General features: G+C 42.5%; 1 long non-coding RNA gene across 1 annotated transcript; it reads right to left on the reverse strand.

The window, feature by feature from the left end:
- Positions 1-1,604: 1,604 nt before the first annotated feature.
- On the reverse strand, positions 1,605-3,126 carry LOC130386404 (uncharacterized). The gene is made up of 3 exons (XR_008896120.1): positions 2,873-3,126; positions 2,104-2,153; positions 1,605-2,012 (listed from the first exon to the last, which is right to left on the reverse strand). It is a non-coding gene; the product is annotated as an uncharacterized LOC130386404 (long non-coding RNA).
- Between the last annotated feature and the right edge of the window lie 7,478 nt (positions 3,127-10,604).

The following is a 10,604-nucleotide window of genomic DNA, read 5'->3' on the forward strand; positions in this document are numbered from 1 at the left end:
GGATGCCCTTCATCCACGTCCCCCCCTCCTCCTCCTCCTCCCCCTCCCCAGCTTCACTCCCCAAAGCACACATCGGTTGATAGAATCCCGGGCCATAGCTGTAGTGACATTTGGAGACTGCCCTGCATCATCCATTTGAACCAATGTACCCCTTCTATGAGATTTATCATAAACGTAATATCTGTAGGCCTATGCTTCAGTTATTCTTAATATCCATGCTGTTTTCATCCCCTCACTGGGGAAGGTCACTTATAAAAAATGTAAACATGGCAAAACATATCAGATCAATGAATACTGTACTTAAATAGTGTACACCTTCCTGATGAGGCAACAGAGACATGGAATTGAGCCGATCAGGGAGAAAGAGAGAGAGAGAGAGAGAGAGAGAGAGAGAGAGAGAGAGAGAGGAGAGAGAGAGAGAGATGAAGAGAGAGAGAAAAGAGAGGAGAGATGGAGTGAGAGAGAGAGGGAGAGAGGAAAGAAAGAGAGAGAGAGAGAGAGAGAGGACAGAGAAAGATAGAGAGAAAGAGAGAGAGGGAGAGAGAGAGAGAGAAGAGAGAGAGAAGAGAGAGGGGAGGGGGGGGAGAGAGATGGGGTGGGAGGAGGATTCAGCCAGATACTGTGGAAGGAGGAGAGAAACATATGGATCACAAATTCACACCCTTATATTCACTCCTTCTCCAACGAAATGGCAACCGTTAACCGTTAACTCAATTCTTCTTGGCTTTCTTAAACAATTATCCTCCCTCTCTCTCTCTCTCTCTCTCTCTCTCTCTCTCTCTCTCTCTCTCTCTCTCTCTCTCTCTCACTCTCTTCTCTCTCTCTCTCACTCTCTTCTCTCTCTCTCTCTCTCTCTCTCTCTCTCTCGCTCTATCTCTCTCTCTCTCTCTCTCTCCTCTCCTCTCTCTCTCTCCCCTCTCTCTCTCATCTCTCTTTCTCTCTCTCTCTTCTCTCTCTCTCTCTCTCACTCTTTGGCTCTCCTTCTACCTTTTGCATAATGTTTGTGTGTGTGTGTGTGTGTGTGTGTGTGTGGCTGTGTGTGTGTGTTTGTGTGGGCGTGTGGGAGTGTGACTGTGTGTGTTTGAGAGAGAGAGAGAGAGAGACAGAGACAGAGAGAGACAGAGAGAGAAAAAGAGAGAGAGAGAGGGGGAGGGAGGGCACTCACCAGAGAGCATTGCTTGGTGAAAGAGGAGTCCTACTTGACCCCAATTACAGCATTGAGGCAGACTGCCACAACCTGTAAAGGCATACGTTCATTTACAACAGCACTGCGGGGCTATTATTTTACCACAAAATGTCATGTGGTGTTTGGGACAAAAAAATGCTCTTCCAATGTGAGCCAAAACACTTCACTCAAAAAAATATTTAAGCCCAAAAGTTAAAATTTATGCATTTCAATTACATGACAATTTTCCATCTATTTTGATCACATAACTCCAATGTAAAAAATGACATTTCAATCCATGTTTATTAATCATGTTCATTCAACATGAATAAATTAGATAAACTCAACATTAATCAATTAAATTGGACTTACTCAGGTATTATGCATAAACCCAATGTATTTGGTTAGATTACATGAACATGATTAATAAAGATGGATTGAAATTTCATTTTTTACATTGGAGTTATGTGATCAAAATAGATGGAAAATTGTCATGTAATTGAAATGCATACATTTTAACTTTTGGGCTTAAATAGTCTTCACTGTACCTCAGTTTTCGTATTCTGCTGAAATTCAGCTATCACTGTTTACAAAAACACAAGTTAAATATCATTTTGCGAAGAAATAAGAAGGTAGGACATACATTAGAGCAATTATCCATATTTATTACGAGAACAAGGAGCCTGGAAAGGAATTTGGAAAATAAATAAAAAACAAATACATTTATTGACAGTTGTACACATTAGTAGATTAGGAGATTGATCCAGAGGCAAACTGTTAGTGTGATCTGAAGAGCACTAAATTACAAGAATAACGCTGAGCTCAAATTAGGTCGTCATCATCAAACCTGCAGAAAAAAAATAAAAGGGTGGAAGGGACAGATTAGCTGATCAATATTGTAGTAGAGAAAACCCAACAAAAATGCCACTAATACTTACTATTAAGAGGTTGCCCTGGTTTTCACAAAGTAAATCCAAAGAGAGAATACCTGAATATGAAAATTGAGGAAAAGTAGGCTATAAGTGACAATTCACACGAGACGATAAATGTAAGTCCATGGGCATGAACCCCCCCCCCCCCCCCCCCCCCCCAACAGCCGTCATTACCAACTCTCGTCCAAAACTGTGGTAATATGGCATCTTTGGACGTTTTAATACATTTGGAGATGGCAAAGTATAGCATATATTCGAACTGTGTTTTATCAAAACAACCACGTTTTCATAGATTACCAGTACACTCCCGACAACAGGCTCTCACTCCCTACTCAACGGCTGGACGTGTACGGTCGGCAACCACTCCCTCGATTCCACCCGGCCAGGAGCCAGTCAATCGCGGGGACATGCGAAATACGATAGCTAGCTAAATGCTTTGGCAGACCCAATGTCGTAGTGCTAGCCACCTGACGTAAACCATGCCTAAATGCTAAGGGCACAAGCCGTTGCACAACATAAGCCAAGGGATTTGCGATACCATTGTGAAAGCAATAGCATATTTATGGTGTTTCATGACTATTTTCCTAGCCAGGTTACCCAGCTAGTTAGCTAAATAGTTAGCTAGTGCTAGTTACAGTGCTAGATAACTCGCCTAAATGAATAAAGAAACGCTTATATTCAGTAACAGAACATCTATTCTAATGTTCCCCATTAAACATGTGGACATCTAATAAATAATCGGTTTCTAGTTAACTTAAACGGATAAAAAGCTTACCAAACTCGGTCCATTCATCAGCACGAGGTCTATTCGGGAATGAAAGAGTGGTGTGCCCGCGTGCTTCAGGTGGATCCAATGAATTCCAGTGAAACGATTAAATAGACTTAATGTGAATAAATCAGATTTAATTTCCTATTGAACTGGTTTATGTTGTATTTAATGAATATGGATGAATATAATATATGATGTATTTACTTTAAACAGGTTTAATTTAAATGTTAAGCTTAAAGTTTATTATGGCAAAAAATCATTTTTTTGAGTGTTACTCCTTTGTTCCTCGTTTTAGTCAGCTGAGACTAAAATGTCGGCATATTAAAGTAAGCTATAGCCAATTGTAGGGGCGTGTGTGTGACAATCAGCGACACTGGTTATCCATTCCCAAACAGTTGGTTTGCGTCCAGCTATTTTTGTCTATTAAAGCGCTTTGTCTGTCCTTAAGGGTGTTGCATTGTGAGGTTTACAACCATTTGCGTTGGCACAAGTATGTGTTACTGTTTTGAAAATAGCAGATGGCTTATTTTGGATCAAAAGTTTGTAGCTATGATGCATTCATGGCCGGCCCCTTAATGAGTTGGCCTTGATACGACATATATACCCATCAACAGCAGCAGCCAGTCAGGCAATTACAGATATTTACTGGCTACAGGACAGAGAGATGCCAAGGAGATGCTGAGAGAGATCATTTAATGGACACAATAACAGACCGGAGCCGAGGTGAAGGCACAGAAACATAGATTCTCATTAATAAAAAAGGCATCCAAGCTTTGTTTGTCATCTCTGCTGATTACATTAAATTCAAATTAAGGAAGATTCAAGGGCAGGTGTTCTCAGCAGTTCTCCCATCTCTTTGTTCTTGCCTATTTGAAATGAAATTAGCATTTGGCTGGAAATAACGCGCTCCTATCTTCCTTAGCAAGCGTGCAAGTGCACATGCACAAAAACACGTGCACGCACACACTCACGCACACACACACACACACACGCACACACCACACACACACACATACACACACACAAACACAGACACACACACACACACAAACACACACACACACACACACACACACACACACACACACACACACACACACACACACACACACACACACACACACACACACACACACACACACACACACACACACACACACACACACACACACACACACACACACACACACACACAAAGAAGGATGCATGTCGATGTCAGGTCAGGTGACACATCTCTGCCTGGGTTTGCATGTGTTGGGGACAGATGCTAACGTAGCCCCATGCTAACGGCTTGGCGGTTCATTTCTCACTGGATTCAACAGGGGCTGGGTTGTCGGTACGACGCTTCGTGGCTTGGAAGCGCCTTGAGGTGTGTGGACAGGGAAAAATAGGATAATTCTATATGGGATGTTTCTCTAACATAAGCTCCTCCACGGAAACTACACACAATGTTTTATATCTGTGTATGTTGTCATGATAAACACGTCGTTATTGGGAGAATATCATGGAGGACGAGAGCAGGCTCATCAATTGAAATCAAATTCAATACACATTTGCAAATCTAGACGAAATAAACCATTTTTGAATGTGTGTGTACGTGTGTGTGTGTGTGTGTGTGTGTGTGTGTGTGTGTGTGTGTGTGTGTGTGTGTGTGTGTGTGTGTGTGTGTGTGTGTGTGTGTGTGTGTGTGTGTGTGTGTGTGTGTGTGCACTAATTGGCAGCTTTTGACTTGAATAAACTGTATTTACTTCTTGGAATGCATCTCAATGACTGCAATCACACTGCAGCATGGTGTCCCAGACGTTACCTAAAAAAGCTCTGTTTATTTGCAAATGTGGAAGGGCATACAAGAGCTTACATGCACGCATAAATCCTGTGTGTGTCTGTGTGTATTTGCATCTTTCCCACAAACATGTTTTGCTTGGTCTTAGGAATGTTTATTTGCCAAGAAACTCAATGCACACGCATGAGGAAAATAGAAGTTTGTCAATATATGAGCCCCCATCTTGAGGGATTGTATGGCTACAACCTGACATCTGGTATCAGTTATAAACCATGAATTAACATTAATTAATACAGTAAAGATGATTTCTAGATAGAATTAGCAAAGGGGTTAGGTCTCACATGAGTAGATGATTACTATACCATTAGATAACTGTATTAGTTCATGTTAATTAATGTACCCTTATTGTAAAGTGTTACTGGTATAATACATGTTTAGCGTCATGCAGTGACAACACTGCAGTGAAGCCCTAGGGAATCACTGAACCAGAACATCGCACCATTCTGTTGACAGAAACTAAACCTGCTCTACCTCCTGAGCCGCCCACAAAGAGGATTAACGCTGTTTACCAATGATGTGAAGTCACCCAGGAGCTAGAGTAAACCATACACCTAACTTCAACATGCCACTGTTTTCAGTCCAGTACACCATATCAACATGCTGGAGCAGTAGTCCAATCTGTAGGCCTGCGCCCTGCAGAATGCTCCGAGCGCAGAGAAGCAGTGAGGGAGGTGTGTTTTTAACTGGTTGATTGTTAGTGGAGTAGACTGAGGCAGTAGTAATGTATCATTTGCCTGCCTGGACCCAAGCTGAGTTCACTGTAAAATATGAATGAGGCCAGGATCCAGAGACGACCACTTCTAGGTTGTCATCCAGTCAGCCGTGGTTCACATGGCAACACAATCTCTGGGCAACGGTTGGTATAGAAACAAGGCTGTGATCATTGAGAGGCCAGACCCCATATGCAATATCCACATGCATTCAAGTGCAAACATTGTATTCATATTGTCCAAAAGTCTGCACAGTTCAACAGAATGGGAAATGGTGCAGTGTGGATTCACTCCACACCTTGACCAGCATTGGTACTAATGAGTGTCTGTTTAGTAAACCCACAGCCCTGCAAGGTTGTTGCAGTCAGCTCAGTCCCATCTGTTTCCAGTGAGCAGAAGAGGCTTTTCAGGAGGGGTGGATAAAGATGTGGCATCGAAGCAATACACACATGCTTTCCTTTTCAACTGGATTCCCCTTTCTGAATTCTAACACTCCTTTTCTAACCTATTTGTCATGAATATTTTCACTCTCTTCCTCGTTCTCTCATCCATCTATCGTGTTACATTTGTTCCCCCTCTCTCTCTCTCTCTCTCTCTCTCTCTCTCTCTCTCTCTCTCTCTCTCTCTCTCTCTCTCTCCTCTCTCTCTCTCTCTCTCTCTCTCTCTCTCTCTCTCTCTCTCTCTCTCTCTCTCTCTCAGATACAGAACTCGGGAGACCCATAGGCTGTAGACAAACCTTCTATTCTGTCAATCTGTGAATTGGTATGTCTGCTCGATAGACGACGTTTGCAAGATCATTTTGAGCCTAACATGCAGACATGTCAGTCCCTCTATCAGTCCGTCAAAAGGGAAATCCAGCTTAGGATGTTGTCAAAGACTTATCAAACTCATGCTTCTGCCATTTGTCTGTGCTAGTGTGTGGATGCGTGCCAGTGTCTATGGGTGTATGTGTGTGTCTGCGTGTGTGTGTGGATGTGTGTGAAGGTTACATAAGTCTGCATGGGTGTTGGAATTGGGATTGGAGTAATGAGAAAGTGGTGTCGTCTGGTAACCAGTACAGAGGCCGGGAGGATGTAAATGTTTGATGGGATTTGATCTCACCATCTGTCAACCGCTACTGGCTGGCAGAGAGGGAGGAGGCAGGGGGAGATAGAAAGAGTATAGAAAGACCAAAAGATGCAAATAAAGAAACAAATCTGACAATTCCAGCAGGGATTTTCTGTGCAGTTGTATAACGTGTGAGCACATATTCACACTATTGTGGATAGCTGCCTTCATACTTTGTGGCATAGAGACATTCTGTATATGCACCATATCATGTTTAAACATAAATCAGACCAGTATGACCACTCATTGACCTTCCCCATGGCGAATGCTGAATCTTTTTTTACATCGATCAATAACTAGATCATATAAAGTGTGACTGAGAAGCAATGGGCTCACAATTGCCATACCAACACAGCCACTTGGTTTCGTACCAGTACCACACAGTTCTGCTTTTGCCAAGTGTGACCCATGAGCAGTTCAACCATTTCACTTGTGCAGTTAATCTCAATTTGTTATGTGCTTCCATTCCATTTAACTGCCTCATTATAGGCTTTTGGAGTGAAGAGCTGGATGAAAGATATGCAGAACCAGACAGGTTAGATTTGGTGAGGTATTCATTCTTCAATGCTATCACATTATACAGGAGATGGAGGCATGGAGGGAAAGTGAGAGAGAGAGATTGAGAGAGAGAGAGAGAGAGAGAGAGAGAGAGAGAGAGAGAGAGAGAGAGAGAGAGAGAGAGAGAGAGAGAGAGAGAGAGAGAGAGAGAGAGAGAGAGAGAGAGAGAGAGTAGGTGAGAGAGACAGAGAGACAGAGAGAGAGAGAGAGAGTAGGTGATAGAGAGAGTGGGTGATAGAGAGAGAGGGAGATGGCGGTGGAGATGGTATATGTCTCTTAAGTCCTACAACAGTTGGTAGCTCATTAGTGTATGAGCTTAATAAGTCTTGCAGCCAATGGGATGACAACAGATTGATGAGCCATGTGCTACTACTCTGGATCAATGGCTCTGGGCGCCGGGAGCCAGTGTCTGAACTCTGCACACGGCCGCCATTAACTCAGGGAGAGCAGAGGGGAGAGAGGGGAGGGTCAAATCATTATTTTCTCAAAAACGAGTTCCCTTGATGATTTTCTATTGCACAGCAATCATGGCCTTTCCGGGAACTGGGAACGTGGGATGACCAATGAACGCCAACATATTTGTTTTAAACGTCAATGCTTAGTTTTACTGTTTTACTGCTCCTTGTGGTTTTCCTTGCAATGTTTTGCACATGTTTTGCTTGACAGGTGGATGAAAGTCCTCATGAGAGCATTTCAGTATCGGTGTTGGTCGAGGAGGGCCTCCTCCTCCTCCCACGAGCCATCTTCGGGAGCTCTCTTTCCGGCGTTGGGTCTTAGCTCTGAGGCCATTTCTCGGTTATTTAATGGATGAGACACGTCTCAATCCCAACTGAATGCTGAAAGCCCTTTGAGGCCTAATGAAGTGCTATGTGTGCGTAACAAAACTTTGATTGGATGCATTCAATGAGCGACTCAATGACAATCAAGTCATTGGAATTTGATTGTGTTTTGATTCTCTGCTGTAAGATGACGTGTAACCAAATTGGTACATCATTGTTCAGTTTGTTAATGCTATGAAAATAGAATGGCATAGGGTGACAGGAGACACACAAACACACACACACACACACACACACACACACACACACACACACACACACACACACACACACACACACACACACACACACACACACACACACACACACTGAAGTCATTGTCATTGTTAGTCAAACATAATAATTAGCCTTAACATATTTAGCTGGAATGTGTCAACGGTGATCTTTGATTGAGCAGATGAAGTCGGCAATTATATTTCCAACCACCATCTTTACATAAAGGTTAGAAGATTGCTCTGCCAATATGGATATGCATTGCTATGCTATGCTATGCTATGCTATGCTATACTAAGCAAACTACGGTAATCTGTGCTTTCAATAATGCTGGATCTCTATCCATTACTCTGTCTGGCTGTCTGTGTCTCTCTTTCAGTTTGTGTGTGTCTCTCCCTCTTTCTCTCTCTCTCTCCCTCTCTCTTCTCTCTCTCTCTCTCTCTCTCTCTCTCTCTCTCTCTCTCTCTCTCTCTCTCTCTCTCTCTCTCTCTCTCTCTCTCTCTCTCTCTCACACACACACACACTTACACACTTGCACACACACACACACACACACACACACACACACACACACACACACACACACACACACACACACACACACACACACACACACACACACACACACACACACACACACACACACACTCTACACAAACACCCTAACTCTGACTCTGAAGTACAGACCCAGATCTGCTGGTCTGATATCATTCATTATAGCTCATGTGCCGCAGAGGAATCGTGAAATAGGCCTAGCTTTGGTGACACACACACACATACACACGCACACTCACGCACACACACACACACACACGCACGCACGCACGCACGCACGCACGCACGCACACACACACACACACACACACACACACACACACACACACACACACACACACACACACACACACACACACACACACACACACACACACACACACACACACACAGACAGACACACTTTACTCTATATTCCTCTGTCAAACAGTCCAGCCAGTTCCGTATCCCAGCAGAGGCCTTTTTGCCTTAATTAGTGCTGCGTCTCGGGGGAAGGGTGACCCGGGACAACAGTATGTAGGCTGGATACCGACACCTTTCCCAAGGTCTGAGGGTTTCATCTAAAAGCCATCTATTAAGGCATGGAAGATGTTAGCTGGGTAATGTTGATGAGCTCCAGTTACATTCATTACAATATATTATGAATTATTCCACTTTCTGTTTCTGGAAATACATATACTTTTTAGGTAATTACGCTAGTAAGTGTCTTATAATAATAATTATTATTATTGTTATTATTATTATTATTATTATAATTATTATTATAAGATATAAGACGACATAAACAACAGACCTGCAGAACAGAGTCATTTAGCATTTTAGGCTTATGGCTTGCGATTTTTGGCATTGAAATCTTTCAATCAGAGAGACCACACAGAGAAACATGTGCACAGAGAAGCATCTATGCCAACACTGTTGGCGCACAACAGAGACCAACAGTTAGTCTCACTATTGTTCATGCAAACATACATGCACACACTCGCACACACGCAGACACACACACACACACACACACACACACAGACACGCCACACACACACACACACACACACACACACACACACACACACACACACACACACACACACACACACACACACACACACACACACACACACACACACACACAAACAAACATTCACAGTGGAGAATTGCATCATAATTATGCCTAAGGTAGATGTGATGCATTTTTTAATGGATTCAATGTTTTATTCATATGCCCTATCCAGTCCTACTGAGGTAGGCTGATAATGAAGAGTATGTGTGAACCACAGGGCCAGATGTTTTCAAAATGGCTGCATAACGGTAATCGACCCCTTTGACCTTAACTTAAGAAACTTAGCATGATAATAATGTAATTTCCCCTTCTGGTTAATTTGTCGTTTGTAATCCATTCTTAGCTTGTGTCTCTATGTATTTTCTCCGGATCTGTGTTTATTTTTCTTTGTGTTTTTCTCTGTAAGCCATTGGCCTACAGTAGATCAACATGAAAATGAGGTGAAAAGGTGAGTAAAGGAGCATTGTCATTTGACGCAAGGCAGCAGAACAAACCTGCCTCCTCATTCTGACTGCCCTTACTAATGGCTCTTACCAGCTAGCTAACTATTAATTTGTCACCTTACAAAGTAGCTAGTTATCTGTCTTACTTGTTTGCCTAGTAGCTGCTTACTAGCTCACGAACTTGTTAACTACCTAGATAAAAATAAACAAACTATGTCGCTAACTAAATAAGTTACAAAATACATAGGTGAGCTTCCTATCTAGAAAGGATGGATTCATCCCTTCCCTTTAGAGCTATGATCAAAAAGACATACGACTGCTTTTATTATTTATATAACATTTTGTTTAATTAAACTGACATAAGAATCCCATATGCCATCCTCCCATATGTATTATGAACACCTTTATTCATA

The sequence above is a fragment of the Gadus chalcogrammus genome, chromosome 7, assembly GCF_026213295.1.
Source record: "Gadus chalcogrammus isolate NIFS_2021 chromosome 7, NIFS_Gcha_1.0, whole genome shotgun sequence".
Taxonomy (NCBI): domain Eukaryota; kingdom Metazoa; phylum Chordata; class Actinopteri; order Gadiformes; family Gadidae; genus Gadus; species Gadus chalcogrammus.